Here is a 23,639-nt window from a genome sequence, read left to right as displayed (position 1 = left end):
TATCCCCTACACTCGGGGGTATTGGTGGATGTGGGGAGGTGGTAGAAAGGACGAGGGGTATTAGAGGGATAGTGAATCAGGACACTCAAGAGTGTTGTGGGGTGTTGTGCACGGACCCCTACTTATTTTCACGGGCATTTTTTTTTCCTGTTTACTCCCCTTCACACTCCTCGGGCCACCCTCCCTTCCTCCCTAGAAAATAATTACAGAAGACCCCAGATACAAATAAAAATCTTACCTTGTTTTCCCGGTTCTTTCTTTCCCCACATGGCGCCGTAACAATGCAGACTGAAATCTGGAAGAATACATAACTAAAAAGGAAAAAAGATGCAATTAAAGGGAGATATGAATTAAGAGACATTACTAATAAATGAAAGGAAACAGTGAATGAGATAAAGTAAGAAAGACATTGGTAATAAAAGAAGGGAACAGTGAATAGAAAATACGATTGGAAGAGAATCACAGAGAAGAACTAAAGAAAAGGAACAAAGCATAGAAAAGACGAAGGACAATAAAAAAAGAACGTGGTTTCTTTTTGCCAATAGAGAAGTCACATAAAGGAAAATAAAGAAATCTGGGAGTTTATTCTAAACCTAACAGATTTATTCAATGGTGTCAGAAGTGAGATTCTGACTATTTAGAAGGGAGAGGAGGAAAAATAAACCCGACAATAATGGAAGACAAACCCACATTGGAAGATCTGATTCACCAATTGGCAGAGGGACAACAACATCTGCAATTGGTAAGGGAGGAGCAGCAGAAAGAGTCACGTACTGACAGTGAAACACTCCAAAACGCACTGAAAAGCTAAGCCACAATCATAGCCAACAACCAGTTGGTTTACAAAATGGCCTTACGCAAACTAACTGATACCATAGCTTCCAGCCGAGTTCATCCTAATGTCCCGAGCTCCATCCTGCAGAAGTTTCAAGAGGGAGAGGATCCAGACGTGTTCTTTACTAATTTTGAACGCGTTGCCACATCAGCTACGTTGCCAGAGGATAGGTGGGGACAGTATATTGCCCCACTTTTAATGGGAACACTACAAGCCGCCTATCAGGCTATCAACCCAGTGGGGTAATACTCCGTATCCCTATGTAAAGAAAGGTATATTGGAACGCATGGGACATGATACAGAATTTTACCGTATCAAGTTTCGGAAAACGAAATGGACCCCGATGGAGAACCCTCGGGCTCTTTACTATAGAATTCAGGATTTAGGTGTTAAATGGCTGTCTCCTATAAGTACCGATAGAGATGATGTGATTCGAATCATACTGCTGGAACAGTTCCTTGAGGCTTTATCCCCACAAACCAGAAATTGGATAAAGCAACATCCCAATATTGATACCACCATGGCCATAGAACTGAGTTGCTCATTTCACCGAGCTCCTGAATTTCGGTCAGGAAAAGGACCTGCTGTAAGCAGTCGTCCACCCAATCCCACTTAACGGGGAAAGTGTGAAAAGGGTCCTGAGGAAGCCACCTTATTGAAATCTATTGACAGACCTCCGACTCAATTGCCACAGTGTTACCACTGTGCAGAATGGGGGCACATAGCCCAGAACTGCCCCCACAAGATGGATAAGACTGAATCCATTGAAATAGGGGTGACTAGAGGTAGGGTCCTCTTTATGGGTAAAGATGTGCCTCAGTATACCAAAGAACTCCTGATAAATGGAGGGGTAACAAGGACCCTCATTGACTCTGGGTGTAGTCAGTCAGTAATCCATGCAAGTTTAGTACCAACAACTTTATATACCATCCATGAGATGGTTTCAATTTGTTGTATTCACGGGGAAATGAGACAATATCCGCTGATAACTATAACAATTGAGTGGAAAGGACAAACTGAGAGATGAAAAATGGGAGCTCTTCCTCTATCTAGTAGAAGAAGCAATTATAGGTACTGACTATGGCAATTTCCACCTGCTACTGGATAGTCTACAGGAGAAAAACAGAGTAGAAGAATGGTAGTTTGAAGCACCTTTTTTCCCAGATTCACATCACTCCGGAGAAGAAACGGGTCAAACAAAGCAAAAGACAAAAAAGAGAGGGGAAGAGAACATTTCAAAAGGGGATGTCATGTGATAAGATGCTCCAGACCATAAACCAGTGTTAGCGTCCCTACCTCCGTTTAAGAGCAGTCAAAGCGAATACCCTACCTTACGGCATTCATGGGAAGCAGCCAATACTGAAAATAGCGACAGGTGGGTCCCTGCTTTTTGGTTCATAATGGACTATTATATAGGGTTATACAGAGTAAAGAACAGGAAAGACGACAGCTACTGTTTCCCCAACCATATCGTATTCAGGTGCTATACTTGGCCTAAAGTCTCGTGGGGGGGGCCATTTCGGTCAGGAGAAGGGTACCTGTTATGAAGGTTTTTTTGGCCCTGTGTCTTTTCCGATATTCGACGGTTTAGTCAACAGTGTCCCAAATGTCAGCTCATTAACCCTGGAGCAAATAGAAAAGCACCTCTTTTTCCATTACCTATTATCGACGTTCCCTTTTCCCAGGTAGAGATGGATCTGGTAGGACTTCTAACCCTGTCCTCAAAAGGTAACATGTATATTCTTGTTCTTGTTGACTATGCTACCAGGTATCCTGAAGCCATTCCCTTAAGTAGTATGACCACTAACAATGTAGCACAGACTATGATTGTTTTTTTTTCTAGAGTAGGATTCCCTAAAGAGTTACTTACGGATCAGGGAACTCCATTTATGTCCCAACTAATGTTGGAGATCTGTCATTTACTTGGAGTAACCCACATCTGTACCTCGGTCTATCACCCCAAAACAGATGGCCTAGTAGAGAGAATATAACCGTACCCTGAAAACTCTCTTGCGGAAAATCATAGCTGATTCAGGTAAATACTGGGATAAGAAACTACCCCTGGTACTGTATGTCATAAGAACACATGTCCAGTCCTCTACAGGCCATAGTTCGTTCGAGTTAGTCTTTGGGTGACAACCCCGGACTTTATTGGACATGGCTGCAGGGAAATGGGAGGAATCATGAAAGGAGGAGAACGACATTTTAGACTACACTCAATGTTTAAAAGAACAGATCCACAGGCTATGGGATGATGTTAGGACACACCCGGAAGAGGACCAAACAAAACAAGAGATATTACGATAGGAACTCCTCTCTTAGAACATTTCAGCCAGTGGACCGAGTACTCATATTACTTCCTAGCTCAGAGAACAAGTTATTGGCGAAATGGCAGGGTCCCTACAAAGTACGAAACGTAGTGAGTCCTGTCACATACGAGATAGAACTATCCAATACCCCCCTTCATACTCAAATCTATCACATTAACCTACTAAAAAAATGGGAGGACACAGATGACTTCACAGGGCCTATACAAACAATTTTCTTGGTAAACAGGGCCAAGCATCTTGAAATTCATCTTTCTCCACAAACCAAGCAAAATACTGTGGGTCTTCCTACATTCCCCTCCACGCTCTCAAAGAAGCAACATGACCAAATGAGAGCTGTGCTTCTTAATTATCAGAACCTTTTTTCCCTAATCCCTGGGAGAACCTCCCTCATTCATCACACCATCAAAACTCAAACAGGCAAAACTGTCCAGCTCTGCCCATATCAAATACCAGAAGCACAGAGACACAAATTGGAGCAGGAAGTCCAAAATATGTTACAGTCAGGTATCATTGCACCATCAATAAGTCCCTGGTGCTCACCTGTGGTACTAGTTCCAAAACCCAATGGTTCTATCTGTATTGATTTCAGACAAATAAACACTATTTCACAATTTGATACTTACCCCATACCTAGGGTTGATGAGCTATTAGAACAATTGGGCAAAGCACAATATTTGTCTACACTATACTTAACAAAGGGGTATTGGCAGATTCCCCAACACCCCAACAAAGAAAAAACAGCATTCTCTACTCCTTCACGCTTATATCAATTTACTGTTCTCCCTTTTGGACTGCCTGGGGCCCCTGCCACCTTCCAAAGGTTAATGGATAGACTTTTAAGGGGTCACAAGGATATGCAGCGGAATATCTTGATGATATCGTTATCTATAGTGAAAATTGGAGGTACCATTTGCAACATCTAAAAACAATGTTTCAAACATTCCTCGAGGCAGGGTTAACTATTAACCCAAAGAAATGTAACCTTGCGAAGGATACTATTGCCTATTCACGATATAACATTGGAAATGGACAAATATGACCCCAAGTTGATAATATTCAAGCAATTCTAGATATACCTCAACCCGTCTCCAAACAAGAAGTGCGTTCCTTCCTAGGAATGGTGGGTTATTACCGTCGATTCATACCCAGGTACTCTACTATTGCTGCACCTCTAACCGATCTGTTAAAAAAGGGTAATCCGAGCAGAATTACAGCATTAACTCCCCACCAGCTTAATGGTTTTGAGACCCTGAAAAAGAGCTTGAAAACGGAACCAGTTCTACAATGCCCTGACTTTACCCACCTTTTTTTCCCACAAACCGACGCCCCTGACATTGTTATCGGGCGGTCCTATCTCAAAAACTCGACGGGGATGCCCTTTTTCTCATTGTCTATATCAGTAGGAAATTGGTGCCCAGAGAGCAGAATTATCCAATTATAGAAAGAGAGTTTCTGGTAATTAAATGGGCCATCGAGAGCCTCCAATATTACTTGTTGGCACATCCGTTTACCCTCTACACCGATCATGCCCCTCTCACGTGGCTGGCCAGGCATAAAGACACTAATCCAAGGATATTGTGGTGTTTTATGGAGCTTCAACCGTTTGTTTTCTAGGCTCATCACCTTCCTGGTTCCCAGATGACAACAGCAGACTATCTCTCTAGACATCCTGTGGGTCAAGGACTCCATCAGCCCTTCTCATGGGGAGGATGTGTGACAGGGTTGCGACATCCCTGTCTCCTGGAGAGTCTCCCGAAAGTCGCGAGGAGGAGAAGGCGGAAGAGAAAATAACGGAGACAGATTGCATGAGGAGAGAGAACGAGAGACAACACAGAGCACTTCACGAGGAGGTGGAGTCGGCGGCGGAGAAGAGCGACAAGGAGAACAAACTATTGACAGCACATCTGGGCGCTGAGGAGAGCGAAGATCAGACATCTTCCATCGGAGACGCAGGAGATCCCAGCCCGTCCCTGGACGGAACGTGGCTATTTCAGGTGCGTGTGCGTATCCCTGGTACTCGGGGGTATTGGTGGACGTGGGGAGGTGGGAGAAAGGACGAAGGGTATTAGAGGGATAGTGAATCAGGACACTCTGGAGTGTTGTGGGGTGTTGTGCACGGACCCCTACTTATTTTCACGGGCCTTTTTTTTTTCTTTTCCTGTTCACTCCCCTTCGCAATGCTTGGACCACCTTCCCTTCCGCCCTAGACAATAATTACAGAAGACCCCAGATACAAATAAAAGTCCACTTACCTTGTTTTCCTGGTTCTTTCTCTCCCCACATGGCACCGTAACAACGCAGACTGAAATCTGGAAGAATACATACCTAAAAAGGAAAGAAGGCGCAATTAAATGGATATATGAATTAAGAGACATTGCTAAGAAATAAAAGGAAACAGTGTATGAGATAAACTAAGAAAGACATTGGTAATAAAAGAAGGGAACAGTGAATAGAAAATACGATTGGAAGAGAATCACAGACAAGATCTAAAGAAAAGGAACAAAGCAATAGAAAAAACGAAGGACAATAAAAAAACAATGTGGTTTCTTTTTGCCAATAGAGAAGTCAAATAAAGGAAAATAAAGAAGTCTGAGAGTTTATTCTACACATAACAGATTTAGGCCCTCATTCCAACCCTGGTGGTAAATCCCGCTTACCGCTGTGCCGACGGCCGCCAACATACCGTGTCCGCGGCAGAAATCCGCAACGGGTATTATGACCCACTCTGAGAATTCCGCCACTATATAGACACCCACACAAGTCCGCCACAGTAAAGGTCAGTGACAAACTGGCGATACCAAAACCCACACCGTTACGCCAACAGGAATACGCCCACAGTATCACGACCCATGAATCAACGCGGCGGTCTTTCAACCACAGTAAACCATTGGTGGTACACACTGCCACGCTCAAAATACACACACTAACAAAACAACACCACAATGGAAAATCCAAACTACACACACCTGACACACATACACACACCACACCCACACACTCACAACACTATCAAACACACACCCACATTACCCACAACCCCTTACACCAACATTTCTTGAAGAAGCAGAGAGAGACAAAAGCAAAGACCACACCAGCATCCAGAGGCACAGAACACCATCACACATACACCATCCACGCACCTCACACCACACATCCCAACACATCATCCCACACATCACATCAACCATCACCTCACACATCACTCACACCACATCATGGCACCTCAAAGGCACCCCAGGTTTTCTGAGGAGGAGCTCAGGGTCATGGTGGAGGAAATCATCCGGGTAGAGCCACAGCTAGTCGGATCACAGGTGAAGCAGACATCAATTGCAAGGAAGATGGAGCTATGGCGGAGAATTGTGGACAGGGTCAACACAGTGGGACAGCATCCAAGTACAAGGGATGACATCAGGAAGAGGTGGAACGACCTACAGGGGAAGGTATGTTCCGTGGTTTCAAGACACCAGGTAGCCGTACAGAGGACTGACGGTGGACCCCCACCTGCTCCCCCACAACTAACAACATGGGAGGAGCAAGTCTTGGCGATCATGCATCCTGAGGGCCTCGCAGAAGTAGCAGGAGGACTGGACTCTGGTAAGTCAAATCTTTACTACTTTATGCCCCCCACCCTACCTGTATGGCATTACATACCCCCACCCTCACCCTCACTCCCATGGCCCCACCACCTCCCACACCCCCACCATCACAACCCACCACTCCCACAACCAAGCCCTGCATGCAACAACAATGCATGGACACCCATCACAGACATGCATGGACACCCATCACCAAAGCATGTCCTATAGAGGGGCTCACCCAGGGGACACAAACAGCACTCACACAAGGGCCAAGGTGATAGGGCAGGCACAGTAATGGAGGGAAACACCCCCATTGCCAAGATGGCACAGACAGATAAAATAACAATGCATTTACATCCCAACAGGACCCCTACCCAACGTCATCGGACAGGAGGTGCCAGCCACATCCAGTCTCCCCACAGAAGAGGCCCACAGTGATGACAGCATCTCTGCACACCTGGATCAAGATGACCACCCTAGCCCATAAGGGACCTCCGGACAGTCGGTTCCCCTATCACAGTCCCAAGCCACCACTGTACCTCCCCCCTCAGGAAACAGCACCACAGCACCCACCCAGCAGGCCCATGCTACTGTCCCCAGGACACGTCAATCAACAGTGTGTCCACCACTACAGGGACCCCACGCAACCCCACTAACCCAGGATGAGCAAGGACCTGGGGTCAGTGGGCACACGGTTCAGGGGACAGAGGCACAGGACAACAGGGAAGCTGGGAGGACTGCTGTGTGACAGGGGGAGGACAGGCCCAGGGAACTGACCTTCCACGAGGCACTCTCCAACATCATGGGAGCATACCACCATTCCCAGGAGACCATGGGCACGGTACTGGCCAAGGTTCAGGAGACACAGCGGCTGCAGGAGGGACAATACATGGGGATCAGGGAGGACCTCACCAATATATACACCATCCTGGTCATCATACCAGGGGTGCTGGCTGACATAGGCAAGACCATGAGGGAGGCAGTGGCACACCAAAGGACCCCTGACACTAGCCAAATCAAGGAGCAGCCCTCCATCTCCGCCGGCGCTAGTGCACAGGAGGCCCCGCCACAGGACCAATAGGCCACCAGCACCCCACCCCCTGCAGAAGGAGAACCACCCCGCAAACAGTCCCTGTGATCTAGGCAGAAGACAGAGAACATTGCCAAGACCCCGCCAGGAAATAAAACCCTCCTGATTGTCACCCTTCTGTCCCACTATGTCACCCTGTCCACCTTGAACTGCCATTATTCCCCTTCCTATGCCCCATTGGACAATGCACCTGTGATACCAAGAGGCTGGACTCTACTATGGGCCTTCCTCAACCATCACCCCAGCCCCTTGCACATACCCCTATACTCATTAGCCCCTAAATAAACACCCTTTAATCAAAAACAAATCTGGAATCAGTCTGATCTTTCACAAATGTATTAGTACAACATTAGCAACAAATTGCAATGTAAATGTTCATTTGCTCATAACAATGTATGACAGTTGTTGGGTAGCAGTACATATAGCAGAAGGCAGAATGAGGTACCCAGATCTGAAAAATGTAAAGCCAAAGTGAACTGTCAGTGTCCATAGACAGAGGTTAAGAGGCTGACTTATACAATGTCCAACAGTATTCAGAAATGTGAGGAGGAGTTACAGTCTCTTACTTGTATGTCACTGGAAGTACTGCATGATGATGTTGGTTCGGTTGTCAATATCTTCTAACTCTGCCTCCTCTTCCTCACTGTCCACAGGCTCCACCGCTTCCACAAGTCCATCACCATGCTCATTCTCCTGCAGAAAAGGCACCTGGCGTCGCAATGCCAGGTTGTGCAACATGTAGCATGCCACGATTATCTGGCACACCTTCTTCGGTGAGTAGTACAGGGAGCCACCTGTTAGATGGAGGCACCGGAATGTGGACTTCAGAGGGCCGAACGTTCTCTCAATAATACGCCTTGTTCGCCCATGTGCCTCATTGTAGAGGTCCTCTGCCCTTGTCCTGGCATTCCTCACTGGGGTCAGTAGCCATGACAGGTTGGGGTAGCCAGAGTCACCTGCAAATGTCGAGGGACAACTGTTAGACACACACTAATCCTTAGGGACAACCCCAGACCCAGACAACTATTCACACTGTACAGGGTCCATGTACTTACCTAATAGCCACACACAGTGCCTCTGGAGTTGTCCCATCACATAAGGGATGCTGCTTTCCTCAGAATGTAAGCGTCATGCACTGAGCCAGGAAACTTGGCATTCACATGTGAGATGTACTGGTCGGCCAAACACACCATCTGCACATTCATCGAATGGTAACTCTTCCGGTTTCTGTACACCTGTTCACTCCTGCTGGGGGGGACCAAGGCCACATGTGTCCCATCAATGGCACCTATGATGTTGGGCATATGTCCCAAAGCATAGAAGTCACCTTTAACTGTAGGCAAATCCTCCACCTGAGGGAACACGATGTAGCTGCGCATGTGTTTCAGCAGGGCAGACAACACTCTGGACAACAAGTTGGAGAACATAGACTCGGACATTCTTGATGCTATGGCCACTGTCGTCTCAAAAGACCCACTTGCCAGGAAATGGAGTACTGACAGGACCTGCACTAGAGGGGTGATACCTGTGGGATGGCGGATAGCTGACATCAGGTCTGGCTCCAACTAGGCACACAGTTCATGGATTGTGGCACGGTCAAGTCTGTAGGTGACAATTACATGTCACTCTTCCATTGTTGACAGGTCCACCAGCGATCTGTACACCGGAGGATGCCGCCATCTCCTCACCTGCTCCAGCGGAAGTGCTCTATGGAGGAGAACAGCGAGCAGATGGTTAGCCAACAATGAGGTTCCTTAAACACAACTTTACTGCACACATTTGTCAATCCGCTATGTGCCTGTCTTAGTGTGTATGCAAGGCCTAGATATGTGTGACGCATTTAAAAATAATGCCATGTGACCCCGTGAAATGGCGGCTGCCTGACCTGTAAGGTGGGACAATGAGGTAACTGTGCTGGCGTTGTACACCGTTGCGGTAGGCGGTCGAAGACCGCGGCGCAATCCTGCATTGGCTAACATTGGGCCCTATGAGTCCCAGGAGCCAATGACGATGTACGCCGGCGGTGACGGTACACACTGCCGCGGACATGACCGCCATTTTCTCTCTGTTCACTCACTTGATACCTAATCTTCAACAGGAGAGGACCTACACTGCAAGTGCTGCTGTGCCCTCAGTCTGGAAGCAACAATGGCTCATGTGTCTGGGGAAAGGGCCCCTGCCTTCACATCAGAGGAGTTGGACAAACTAGTGGATGGGTCCTACCCCAGTACACGCTACTCTACGCACAGATGGAGCACCCACTGCTGGAAAAGATGGGAGGACATTCGCCGCTGGAGCAAGAAGACGGCGGAGGCCCAGCTGGGGATGGCCTCCCAACATGGGAGGGGTGCCTGTTGCACCATGACCCCCCTGATGGTCCGGATCCTGGCGGTGGCGTACCCGGAGTTGGATGGGCGCTTGAGAGCATCACAGCAGCCACAAGGGGGTGAGTACACTCTCATTCAGCTGAATCAGTGTGCATTGGAGGTGTCTGGGTGGGGAGGGGTGTGGGTACCCCTAGGCCAGGGCGAATTTTGTAGGCAAGGTCCCTTCGTAAGGCAGGCCATGTGGCACCCCACCCCACCAGTTTTAAGAGCCAACTACACCTAGTCAGGCTCCTGTGACTTCCATGTGTGCAGCAATCGAGCATAGGCCTTGTACCCCATGTCCCTGTGATTAATTAGGGAACTCTAATTGCACGGCGTAGTGCAGAGGGCTGCTGTGTCTGTAGTGTTCGCCAACGGTAGCGGCATTGCATGCACTGAACATGTCTTTTGTACTTTCTTTCCCCCCCCTTTATGTGGTCTCCCTGTTCTTGTGTGCATTAGCATCATCATGTGGAGGAGCAGTGCCACTGGAGCAGGAGGGAGCTGCATCCCACATGGCCCTGGAGGGCGAGACTACGGACTCCGAATTCACCTGTGGGACGGAGGGCGAGGGGAGCTCCATGGCGGGGACAGGAGCTGAGACCAGCAACACGGATTCCTCCTCTGATGGGAGCTCCCTTGCGGTGGCGGGCCCCTCTGTGCCCCCCGCATCTACAGGTACAGCCCCCACCCGCCCGCCCAGCACCGTCCTCCCAGCAGCCCCTCAGCGTGTGCCCCGTGGCCGCTCACCCAGGAGGGTGGGCATCTCCTTCGCCCGAGGCACCTCAGCCCCTGCCCCTGTCAGCCGTGCTGCCCTTAGTGAGGAGGCCATTGACCTCCTGAGATCCCTCACTGTTGGGCTGTCTACCATTCTGAATGCCATCCAGGGTGTAGAGAGGCAGTTGCAACAGACGAATGCATACCTGGAGGGCATTCATTCTGGTTAGGCAGCCCAACAGCGAGCTTTTCAGGCTCAGGCCTCAGCACTGATGGCAGCCATTGTCCCTGTGTTCAGCCTCCCCCCTCCAACTTCCACTACCCAGACCCAATCCCCAGTGCCTCAGCCTATCCCAAGCACACCATCAGACCAGCATGCACATATATCAACACACAAACGTGGCTCAGGAAAACATAAGCACCACACATCCCACAGGCACTCACACAAGCCCCATACCCAGGCACACATACCAACATCTACTTCCTCCACTGTGTCCCCCTCCTCCATGCGCTCCACCTCCCTCCCTGTCTCGTCTCCACTCACACCTGCATGCACTACATCATCAGCCACTGCCTCCATCACAAGCACGCCCATCACTACACACTGCTCATGTGCAATCACCACCCCCACTACCATACACACGTCCCCTGTGTCCTCCCCAGTGTGTCTGTGGGCCCTCCTCCCAAAGTACACAAACACAGGCATACACCCACTCAACAGCCATCCACCTCACAACAGCCTCCAGCCAATGGACCTTCACCCAAACTTAGCAGATGTACACCTCCTACAACCCCTACTTCTTTCTCCGCTCCCACACCCCCTCCATCTTCCCATCCCAGTGTGTCAAAGAAACTTTTCCTAGCTAACATTAACCTCTTCCCTACACCTCCACCCCGTCCTTCCCCTAGCACCTCATCCACCAAATCTGCATCCGCTGTGGTCCCTGCTAGTCCGGGACGATCAAAGGGGGCACCCATCAGAGCTTCCAGTGTGCCACTGACAGATAAGAAAGACCACCCTATTCCACCACCTGCAAAGGTCAAAAAGGGGTCGGCTTCCAGCAGGGCAAAGTCACACCACCCACCCAGCAAGGCCTCGCCCAAACACCGAGAGGACAGTGCCAAGGTCCCTTAAGCGACTTTCAAGATGGGGAAGGGCCACAAGCCAAAGGGCACGTCACCTCAGGGCATGATGTCTCCTGGTGAGGGGCTGGTGACCACCATATCATCAGGGATGGCAGCCACCTGCACCACAGTCACCACCGCCGCTCCGACTGCCATATGCACCGCCACCTGCACCACCACCTGCACCGCCACTGCCACAAGGTCAGGCTGCAGCATCTTCCCCAAGGATCAGCCATCCGAGGCTGCCGGAGACGGTATGGTGTCTCCATCCACCACAAAAGACACTTGCACCACGGCCAGCACCGGCAGCATCTCCGCCGCAGCCACCGCCACCTGCACCACCATCAGCACCGCCACGGGCACAGCCAAAGCCACTCTGTCGGATGTCAGCTCCATCCCCAGTGGGCAGCCGTCAGAGTCTGCAGGTGACGTCCTGGACCCTGGACACGCCACTTGAGACATCACCTCCAGCACTGACACGAACCAGAAATTGGTAGCCTAAGTCACCGCAGGATGGAGTGTGGCTGTGCCTCCATGGAGTATCATGCTACCTGTTCCAGGTACATCACGTGGCTAAGACACCCAGGTGAGAGGATGTCAATAGCCACACCCCAGGTGCAGCATCACTGGGCACAAAGCCCCCTCTAGAACCAGTGGAGAAATGCACCCACACAACCTATCCTTGGCAGGATGAAGCACTCTGGGCACAGAGCCCCCTCCAGAACCAGTGGAGAAATGCATCCACTCACCCAGTCCTTGGCAAGATGAAGCACTCTGGGCACAAAACGCCCTCCAGAACCACTGGAGAAATGCATCCACTCACCCAGTCCTTGGCAGGATAAAGCGCTCTGGGCCCAAAGCCCCCTCCAGAGCATGTGGGCAAACCACCCACTTGAGAGACTTGAGAGACTGTGGCTTTGCACTCCCCATTACCAAGCAGTGGGCAGTACACACACTTGAGAGACTTGATTGACTGTGGCTTTGCACTCCCCAGGACCAAGCAGTGGACAGTGTACCGACTTGAGAGACTTGAGAGACTGTGGCTTTGCACTCCCCAGGACCAAGCAGTGGGCAACCCACCCACTTGAGAGACTGTGGATTTGCACTCCCCAGGACCAAGCAGTGGGCAAACCACCCACTTGAGAGACTGTGGCTTTGCACTCCCCAGGACCAAGCAGTAGGCATGAAGCCCCCTCGAGGAGCAGTGGCGTCGTACCATCATCCGGCTGAGGTGCCCCCCCTCACCTTCCCCCTGAGGTGCCTGTTTTTTTTTTTTTACCTGATGCCCCTGGAGGGTTCTCTACGTTTTGAGGCAGGTGTAATGTGTGGGCTTCGCCCATGCTTTTTGGGACCACTGGTCCACGGACATTTCATGGGACAGTGTACAGACTTGTGTACTTGATGTAAATATTTGTGTATACTGATTATTTGGTGTTCTCTTGATCTATCTGATTGTTCCAATATAACACTAGTTAAACTCATTTCGTTTCGTCCTTGTGTTCTTCCAGGGGGTGACAAGGTGTATCTGTGATATTGTTGGATATGTGTGTGTGTATGTTGTTGTGGGTGGGGGGTGTTGTGTGTCGCGTGTGTGAGTCACTCTCTTTTCCCTCCTCCCCTCCCCTGTGCGCTAGGTGCAGTACTCACCGTCATCGTCACCACTGCCGCCTTCTTTCCACTTTGTGGTGTATAAGTAGATACAGCAACATGGGTAGGATCTGCAGTTCGGGTTCCATGGCGTCCTAGTTCTTCCTTCGGTGTCAAAAGGTGAGTGGTTTCCGTTCAAAGTACTGTTTCCGCCGTGCTTTTGATGGCGTTGGTACCGTCCCGGAAAAGGTAGTGGATTGGTGCCTTGTAAAAGTGTGGGCGATACATTGTCTTCTGCCTGTCTGTTGGTGGTTACAGCGGTGGGGTTTGTTGCTCCCGCCGTAGCGGTCGGAGTGTTAAAGTGGCTGTCTGTGATGGCAGTTTTTGCCATGGTTGTGATTCCATTTTTTTTACCGCCGGCCTGTTGGCGGTATTACCGCCGCTTTAACACCGGCCACCAGGGTTGTAATGAGGGCCTAAGTGTCTTCCATTTAAGTAAACCTCCTTCCTTTCCCAGGGAGCCCACCACAGTGCATTAATGAATTGGCTGAATAAGGAAGTTCCATCCTCCAATGGATGATACCCAAGGCACTCATAGGTGGACCACAAAGACTAACAACAAACACAGCGGTTTTGGAAAGCTGCAACAGGTTGAACACCATAAACTCTTTAAAATCTGGTGGTTTTAGGAAGCTATGTTTTCAAGTGGAGCGGACCCTCTAAAGACTCCTAATAACCCAGTAGTTTTGGAAAGATGTGTTTTCTAGTAGGTTGCACCTTCGGGCTGAAGGAAGGGCTACACAGGAGTATAATATACTTGTTAGTTTGGGAATTGGGTTCTAGCTACCTGTTCACCTGCCCCTGCTGTGTGGTCTCAGTTGACTTATAATTAACTTGGTGTTTTTTGGGGAGCTGTGTTGTTCAGTAGGAAGCACCCCTTCATTGCAAGGGGTTTGGAATCTGTATGCTTCATTGAGTTGAGCCACTACCAATCCAGTGTGAACCCCATGGGCCTTTTAAAATCTTAGCAATAGTGTGATGTTTGTTTTCCAGCAGAAAACACCTCTACCATTCCACAGCAAATTCCTCAGATCGTAATAAATTTGAAATTTAATTTAGCTGTTGGAAAGCGGCATCTTCCAGCAGATTGCACCTTTGCCACCCCAAGCTGGTTCATAAACTCATAATAACTCAGTGAGTTTGTGAAACACTGTTTGCAATTGGATTCCATCTTTGTCACCCCAAGGTTAACCCAGTTTCTCATTAATAATCTAGTAGTAATAGAAAACTTCATCTTCCAGTAATTGCACTTCTTTTTCTCATATATATATTAGTGATTGAGAGCCTCACCTTCCATGATTAGACCCTATAGACTCTAATCATTTGGTGAGTCTGTTACTTAGAGCCTCATGGACTCCTATTTCCTGTTGAACATTCTTGCTTTTCTCACTGTATTCCTTCCACATGAGTACCTTGCCGGTTGGTATCCCTTTGTAAAAGGAAAGCTCCCCTTTCCTCCCAAGGTTTCCGCATGTGTTCTTGCTTCTAAGAGATGCCATTCCCCATCCAACGTAGTCCTAGTTCCTGTACCTATCATATAATACTGGTGAATTTTCCATTCACAACTCAACCCTCCTCCAACCCTCTTTATTTCAGAAATTGCCTCTATCTTTACTTTCTCCCTAACTCACCTTCAGGTTTTCCCATTGAGTCGCCCAGCCAATCCTTTAGGCTCCTTTATGATCTATTTCTCATAATATCAAGCTTTCCTATTGATCAAACTCCATCTGTACACCTGACCCACTTACCTTCTCACTCTGCTTTTACATTACTACAGGCTCCTTCCACACCCCACCCCATAATACATACACCTTTCTAGAACCCCTTACATAAGACTAACAACCTCCTTTTACCCTTCAGAACTTTGCATCACCCATTACATCCCGTCCCAATCTCGCACCCCATCCTTTACTTCACCTTCACCTCATAACTTGACCCCTCTCCTGCCACCCTCCCTTTCAAACACCTTCTAGCTCTTTTCATCTGTTTTTTAATACCTAATGGGTAAATGAATAGTAAAATACATAGCACACATACATCTCGCAAACCTAATGTGCAGGATAATTAATAGAAGAATCAAGGCACACTGAAGAGCATGAGAGAGAGCATGCCAAGAGAGGTTTAATTGAATACTCAAAGACCTTAATTCATAAAATGTCTGATGGGCTAGGTAGATATTTTTTAATTAAATCTGATTTTGCAGAGGGAGCAGATGCAGTACTTAGCAAGCCTTTAAGATACAGTCAAACATGCGTAGATTAAATCCAAACCTGACAGCCATGTGTTGAATAAGCTGTGGTCTCTCTATGGTACTAGATTGGAGTTCTAAATACCAGGAGTCAGAATGGACGATTTTGGACAAAATAACTACTCCCTCCAAATTTTTCTCCTTCTAAATCCTCTCCCATCACAGAGTCTGATGATGAGCCTATCACGTGTTCACATTTTTCATCTTTACTTCTCCTTCTCTCTGCCATTGAACTTGCTCTGGTCTATTTGTTTAATCCCTGTATATCGGCATCCTCACTATTACATGATGAATTAACAAAAATGCCTTAAAATCCATAGCTAACCTCCAACTGCAGATTGTATCTGTATCACTGAATCCTTGTTTGGTCTTGAAGCAAATCTTGATAAGAAACCGTCAATCAAAAAGACTTGGTGAAGGAGTACCATTTGTATTCAAGTTCCAACAACTTTCAGGATGTTTCAGCTGCATAATTGGAACCCTTAGACATTTGGTCCCCACCTACGTTTTCTACATTCCTACTGAACTATCAACCCCTAACAAATAACCTAACCCTCTCAGTCACCTTCCTGGACATCACTGTTGCAGCAGCCATCGACAACAATAAATAACCTTTGGATTTTCAGTGACTTAAACACCTGGTCTGACAAAACACGTCAGCCTCAAAACAAATCCTTTTTTCAAACCTAGAACCATGAATTGCTATCAAAGGTAAGGTGACCCATTTTTAAAGGCCCATACATTATTTATGCACATGACCCTGCTAGGTCACATCACTGTGGCATTAACTTCGTTGAACACCTGGATTGAATAACATGTTATCCACGTCAGCCCCAACCAATTTCATGACGAAAATTCAACAGTTTTTACTATGGCTTTCTGTGGCGTTTGGCAAAATTAGATGATCTACCCACAAAAGGTCAGTATAGGGGATAATGTCACATATCTGCACGCCATACTTTATCTTACACTACCCTCTTACACTACATGCATGAGCACAGCTCCAAAATTGCGGAAGCACAATTGGAGCATCTATCCAAAACCTCATGGAACACATAAAGATATGCTTAGCTTTTATTTAGAGGTGGATGTAAGTGGATTTTGAGAAAATAAACTTTCCTTTATACAATGTCTTTTGATTAGGCAAATAGGAAGAGATAGTCTGTGTTTATGAATGTGATGGAATTCATCACGAAGGAGAATAAATGTCCTTGACTATGAAACATTTACAAATCGATAACAAGGACAGCTTATTTGCACATGAAAGAAACGAAAACTTTATGAGCTCTTGTCACTGTCTGTAGAAATGGTGAAATCATCATCTGAACAACTACAGGCGAGTTTTTGACGGGCATAAAGAATGCTTCAAGGATATTTGGGCAGAAATGCTCATTAGAAATTAGAGACGCGAGTAAAACAAAACCCTGCTCAAATTGAGCTGTAATGTTGCTATTTTACCCAGCAATTCTAAAAAAGCAATGCGGTTGAAGGATGGCACAATGGTGAGAATGGAAATCTTTTGAAATCTGTACCTCTTCAAAAAAACAGAATAAACTCAAGCATAAGCTCTGGCAGGAGAACCTTTAAATATGTGAAAAAAGTTCTATAGGCTAACTAAAGTACACAAAAATTACAGCGAAGACAACATTTTAAATTACATATAAGGCATGCATTCCTAGTTTTGTTTTAGGTATAAAGGTACATGGAAAAACACAATATGTATCATAAAAAATACTGAAATGGCCTGAAGAAATCAAATCAATCTCACAAATTAAATATCACATTTTACATCACAAATGCAGCTAACCTTTCAAAAAAGACAATATAAAACGTACGAAAACAATAAAAAGAACTGAACCCCCATTTCCGAAAACATAGCTTTACATGTAAAAAATTCACAAGGAAGAAAATTACCATTTTCAAAAGTGACAATCCCGGCCCCATCGATTAAGAAGAAATCGAAAACCCACCTCTAAAATGTGAAAGCCAATCGCTCATAAAAAGCGATAAACCAAAGCAAAATACCAGACGTGTCCAATGTGTTGAACGCATTTAAAAAAACAAAATGAGTACAATTGCTGGAAAATTAATTGAACATGCTTCACCTCCAGAATACACAATAAAGGAGAAAGCAATGCACAATAAGTAAAGGTCCTAAAACCGAAACTCTTGTGAAAATGATTTTCTGAATTTAAAAATAAATTACTGTAAAAACTACTTTGATGAAGCACATTATTTCTTGGGCCTTGCATACATACTATTTGCATGTTGAAACAACGACGCCCATTTATTGTATTTAAGCAATGTTTAAATCATGTACTACAGTTTCTAATTATATTTTAGAAAAATCAAGATATTTTCAACTGAAAAATATAAAATGTGTTTTAGTCATAGGTCTTTCAAAAAGGTGGCATATGGAAAACATTCACTGTGTCTATGTGTGATATTTTTTAAGTTAACGAATTTTATAGTTTAGATTTAAAATCGTAACAATATTGCTCTTGAGGATTCCCTACGAGGTTCTGTAAAAGAAATTAGAATAAACAAACACATCACAAATGTTTCACTCATTTTTCATTTTGAACAAATCATTGCTTATTCTATCTAGGAGAGAGAATAGTATTAAAGGTAAATACATTTCCATTTGCTTAGCCAGTCAGTCAGAAAACTTTATTCGGCATATTGCCATAAAAGTGCAAATGCATATATATATAACACCATAAAAATACAATACTTGTTACTTGATTCTAAAAACGAACTTCTTCAATCTGTTAATTTACAAAACTAAAAATCCAAACTTGTCCCTTGGCCCTTCTAAATCAGGATAATAGTTAATTCTTATAAAATCGTATGCAACAATAAAACGGTATTTAAAATTACGTTAACAAATAGTCACATCAACTAATTCATATCGATTTCTAATAGCAATAGCTGATTTGATAAAACTTAAAATAGAACTACACATTTGTTTAGATGAAAGACTTTGAATACCAATCAGTCCTTCTGTATAAGAAAGAGTATGTAAGTTGCGCAAAATTGATAGTATAAAAGTTTTCCTAGGAGCTGAATAAAGTGAACAAAATAGAATAAAGTGACAAGTGCTTTGTTTCGAGAAGTTGTCACAGGGACATGCCGATAATATCTTTTCCCACACACATTTTGTTGGAAACGCCACTCTAAAATGAATCATATTAAATCTAAAGAGTACAAGCAAAGAATATAGGGAGGGAAGCAGAAACCAGACAAAATAGGATTCTATCGAGTTTGAAGATGAAATTTGTGCATATAACTCAAAAGATCTCAGTTTCTCTGCCACTTGGTATCTAAGATTTATAACATACTCCTTGTAACGGAGTTTTACGATTTCCTTCACATTGGCAGGCATAAGCTCCGGATTAAGATACATAGACTCCAGGTCCAAATTCCGAAAACAATTTTGAATACATTTTAACCATGGAATTTTGTTGTAGTTTGCTAACGAAGAACAGTCTTTTACACAGTTCTGTGTTAAAATGGCCACCGGGTTTGACCATACTTTTACCCATAGCAAAAGGGGGGCAATGTTTATCAAATCAGTAATGTAGCTGATTCCCAGCTCCTCATGACACATAATAATCGCTACATTCTTGGGTACCATAAGTAGCTGATGGAGAAATTTATTCTCTGCCCGGTGTAATGTAATTGAGCTGGTGTATCCCCAAAGGCTCCCCCATAAATCGCCGCAAGACACATTTGGATTTATAGAGCATAATGATCTGGTGAACTGGTCTGTGCCCTAGTCTACGAGCAAAGTGAAAAATTGCTTCAACATTTCTTTCCATTTGTTGGAGTTTAAAATTCAAATGGGGTTTTCATGACAAAGAGGAACTTAGGTGCAAACCTAAATAACAAAAATCTTTTACCTTTGTTAAAGTGTTCCCCCCCATTTTAAAGCATTTAGTATGTGTATTTTTAGGGCCACAGTTCATTACATGTGACTTTTTAAAATTAACTTTCAGATCAAGCTCTTGTGTATGCGTTAAAAAAAGATCCAAAAGTGTCTGTAGGCCATTAGCCGTACGGGCTATTAGAACCGCATCGTCAGCATACAATAAGATCGGCAATTGTCTAGAACTCATCCTTGGGAAATCCTTACCATTTTGGCATAAATAACTATACAAGCATTTAATGTATAACAAAAATAAAAAAGGTGCCAAAGTACAGCCCTGTCTTACAACCCGATTGGATGCAAGGGGATGGGACCTTTCACCATGTTGACCAAACTGAATTGAGATAGTAAGATTAGAGTATAAACGTTTGATCAGATCCAACAAATCTTGCTCAACCCCATTGTGTCCGTTAGCTCCCACAGTTTCACTCTGTACACCGTGTCAAATGCACTGGATAGGTCTATAAACTGCTAAATGGATAGATTCCCTTTTAGAAATAACATATTTGCTAAGAATAAGGTGTAAGTTTAGGGCCTGATCCACTGTACCTAGTCCAGGCCTAAACCCATATTGAATTGGCGATAGGATATTTGTACTTTACACCCACTCCTCAAGCCGATTCAAGATGACACTCCCCAGGATCTTTGCCGTAGAGTCAATGAGAGAAATGGGTCTGTAGCAAAAGGGTTCAAGCCTATTACCTTTTTAAAATATCGGGACAATTATTGCCATTAGCCATGATGAAGGAATAAAGCTATGAATGGCACTATTCAGAACATTTGTAATTATCGGAACCCACTGATCAGGTAGAGATTTGAATAAGTCCACTGGTACCCCATCAGGGCTGGGGGCTTTCCCTGGTTTCATTTTATTTATTGCTGTGGCAATCTCGTGTATCTCGAGTGAAATTCCACTCTTATTTGGAATGGAAGTAACCAGTGCCGGAGAGCCACATACCTCCGTACCATGATTAGGGTCATTTGTGGACTGAAATACGGATGAGAAATGTTCTACCCAAACCCCATCTGGTATCAGACAGTCATCCTCCCTATTATCCTGTCCTGAAAAATATGGATGGTTAACCACCTTCCAAAATTGAGAGGGGTCCCTCAATTCCGTGGCTGCCATGAGATCTTCCTATGCTCTAGTACGTATTTCATTCTTCCTATTCTCAAGGACTGACTTATATAGACCCCTAGCCTGCATAACTAAGTCACGGCTAAATGGAATAGTTTTAATAGCTGTTTTTAAATCTCTGTGGGCAGCCGTACAGGCCGAGTTAAACCAGCGTTGAGGTTTTACGGCTTTAGAGTGTTCAGCATACGTCAAGCCTCAGAAATAGCGCGACTTAAAGACTCATAAGCAGCTACAAGATAGGCACAAACAGGTTGCAGAGACAAACAAGTATTAATGTGGACCTTATTTTGTGTTATAAACTCCTTGTGAAAAATATTTGAATTTACTCTCTCCCACTTCATACGGGGGCCAAAATTTCTTTTAAAGACCACTTTCCCCTTACATTCTACCTTAGGTAAAATTACCCTAGTTTTAAGAGCTAGTTTTATACTCAAGGGATTATGGTCACTGGCACAGTGGGATATAATCTTAAAATCCACAATTTCACGTTGGACTAAAGGGCAGATAAGGATAAAATCAATAATGCTACCATTCATACTCCCTGTATAGGTAGGTATTTTCCTTATCTGACTATTTGTCATATCCCTTGCAAAGACCAGGTCAAATTTGTGTAGCCATATGGAGTGGTAAACAAAGTTGTGCACTCTGTTATCTAAGTAAGGGATTTCAATACTAATTTATTGTGTTAGCACATAAAAAAGTATTACAGGTTGTATGATCTTAGCACTGTATATTCCACGGTTTCCAGGCTCATGGTTAATGGAACATCAATCACTTTTGCTAATGCAAAAGTGGAATTCACAAAAGTATAAAGGTAGAAGATTTACAATCTCAGTATTTATAAATTTAATCTATACCGGAGAGAGAACTAGCGTTACAAGTATGCAACCTTGTTTAAAATTGTGAATGGTAAACACAATTGTGTAATGCGATGCAAATGTCAGACCCTCGCTTTCTTGGGTTATGAGAGGTCTAAGAAGTAATATTATATGTGCAAGATTTTATTTTATTTGCTTTTGTTCAGACTTTTCAGTAAGTAAAGGAAGGCCTGTGGAACTAATTGATCTCTCCCTTTTCCCTTACAGATCCAGATCCAGGGCTCTCCCTGTGGCCCCCTTGGTAGAAGAGTAAAGCAAATGCAGGTATGTTACCCATTCTTTATGTTTTTGTGATCCACCACTTTCACTGTCCTTTATTGTGTAATGGCCCTCTTACTTTGGGCTAGATAGAATAGTGCACAATACTTGCATTTGTCATCGCATTAAAAAATTACAGGGGAGTTTTTCAAGAAATCCGAAATCTGAGTTGCGAGGGCGCGATTGTACTCAATAGCGTAACCACCACCAATTGTAAATGAAAGTGAAAAGAAAAAAAATGTGATTTTGACTGTGTTTGATGCTAGTCTGCAGTTCTCCTCCCTTTACACTACCCACCGGTCTTTCCCATGACCAAACCCTATCACAAACCTCCTGGAGCATGGCTCGGACAGCTGGCACACCAGCGGGGTCCTTCTTTGGCCAATGACACACAGCTTCTCCATGTACTACAATCAGCCCCCTCGTTGCTATCTGGCTTCTCCAAACTGTCTCTGCCTTGAGGTGAAATAGGAGCTGTTATTCCTGTTCATGACTCCTCCTCTTCAAGTATCCATGCTTCTTTTTGTATTGGTCCTGCCTCCTAGACCAAAATTCGAATCCCACCTCCTCAGCCTTTTCCAAATCTTCCTTATAGGCGCAGGGTTCAGCCTGTAGGGAAATAGGGTTTCCTTTCTTTGTACCTCAGACTAATGGGTCTTCTGATCACAGTAAGGTAACGTAAGGTGAATTTGTGGAGCACTGCATATAACTCCTGAGGGTATCCGGGCTCTGAGCAGCTGAGTGTAGGCATGTGGTGCGGTTGGGCCTGAATACAGGTTGTCTTGATGGTCCCCCAAGAAGATTATTTGAAAAACTAGATCCTCAGCTTCTTGTGGAATTAGAGAAGTGAGTAGGAGGCCCTGATTTGTTGGGGAAGGTCGTTTCAGGATTTGGCGGCTTGGTAAGGGAATGATCGCCATCCCATTCTGCTTCTGTGGATGTGGGGTATGTGTGTCAGTGATGGTAATGCTAAGCAAAGTTATTTGATGGGGCGGTGCAAGTGAAGCCAGATTTTGAGGTATGCGGGTCCCATGTTGTCCAGTGACTTAAATGCATGTGTGAGAAATTTGAACTGGCACCACTTTTGGATGGGGAGCCATTGGAGCTATATGAGGAGTGGTGCGATGTAGATTTGGTGCAGGAGATCAAGGACAAGTCTGGAGGTGGGGTTTTGGATGGTTTGAAGTCTGTGAAGGAGATGGGTTGGGATGCCAGCATAGAGTTAATTGCTGTAGTCCAATCTGCTTGTTATAAGGGCCTGTCTGATAGTAGGTCTGGTGTCCAGTGCAAGCCACTTGGAGATTTTATGTAATATGCAGAAGATGTGGAATGATGAGGAGGTGACAGCTTTGACCTGGGACTTTATGGTGAGGTTGGTATCCAGGAGGAGCCTAGATTTCTAGCATAGTTGGTTGGGGTGAGTGTGGGTCCAAGATTGGCAGGCTCCCAGGTGGAGTCCCAAGATGAGCTCTTATTACCGAAGATCAGCACTTTAGTTTTG

The sequence above is a fragment of the Pleurodeles waltl genome, chromosome 9, assembly GCF_031143425.1.
Source record: "Pleurodeles waltl isolate 20211129_DDA chromosome 9, aPleWal1.hap1.20221129, whole genome shotgun sequence".
In the NCBI taxonomy this organism is placed as follows: domain Eukaryota; kingdom Metazoa; phylum Chordata; class Amphibia; order Caudata; family Salamandridae; genus Pleurodeles; species Pleurodeles waltl.
This window is presented reverse-complemented; position numbering follows the sequence as displayed.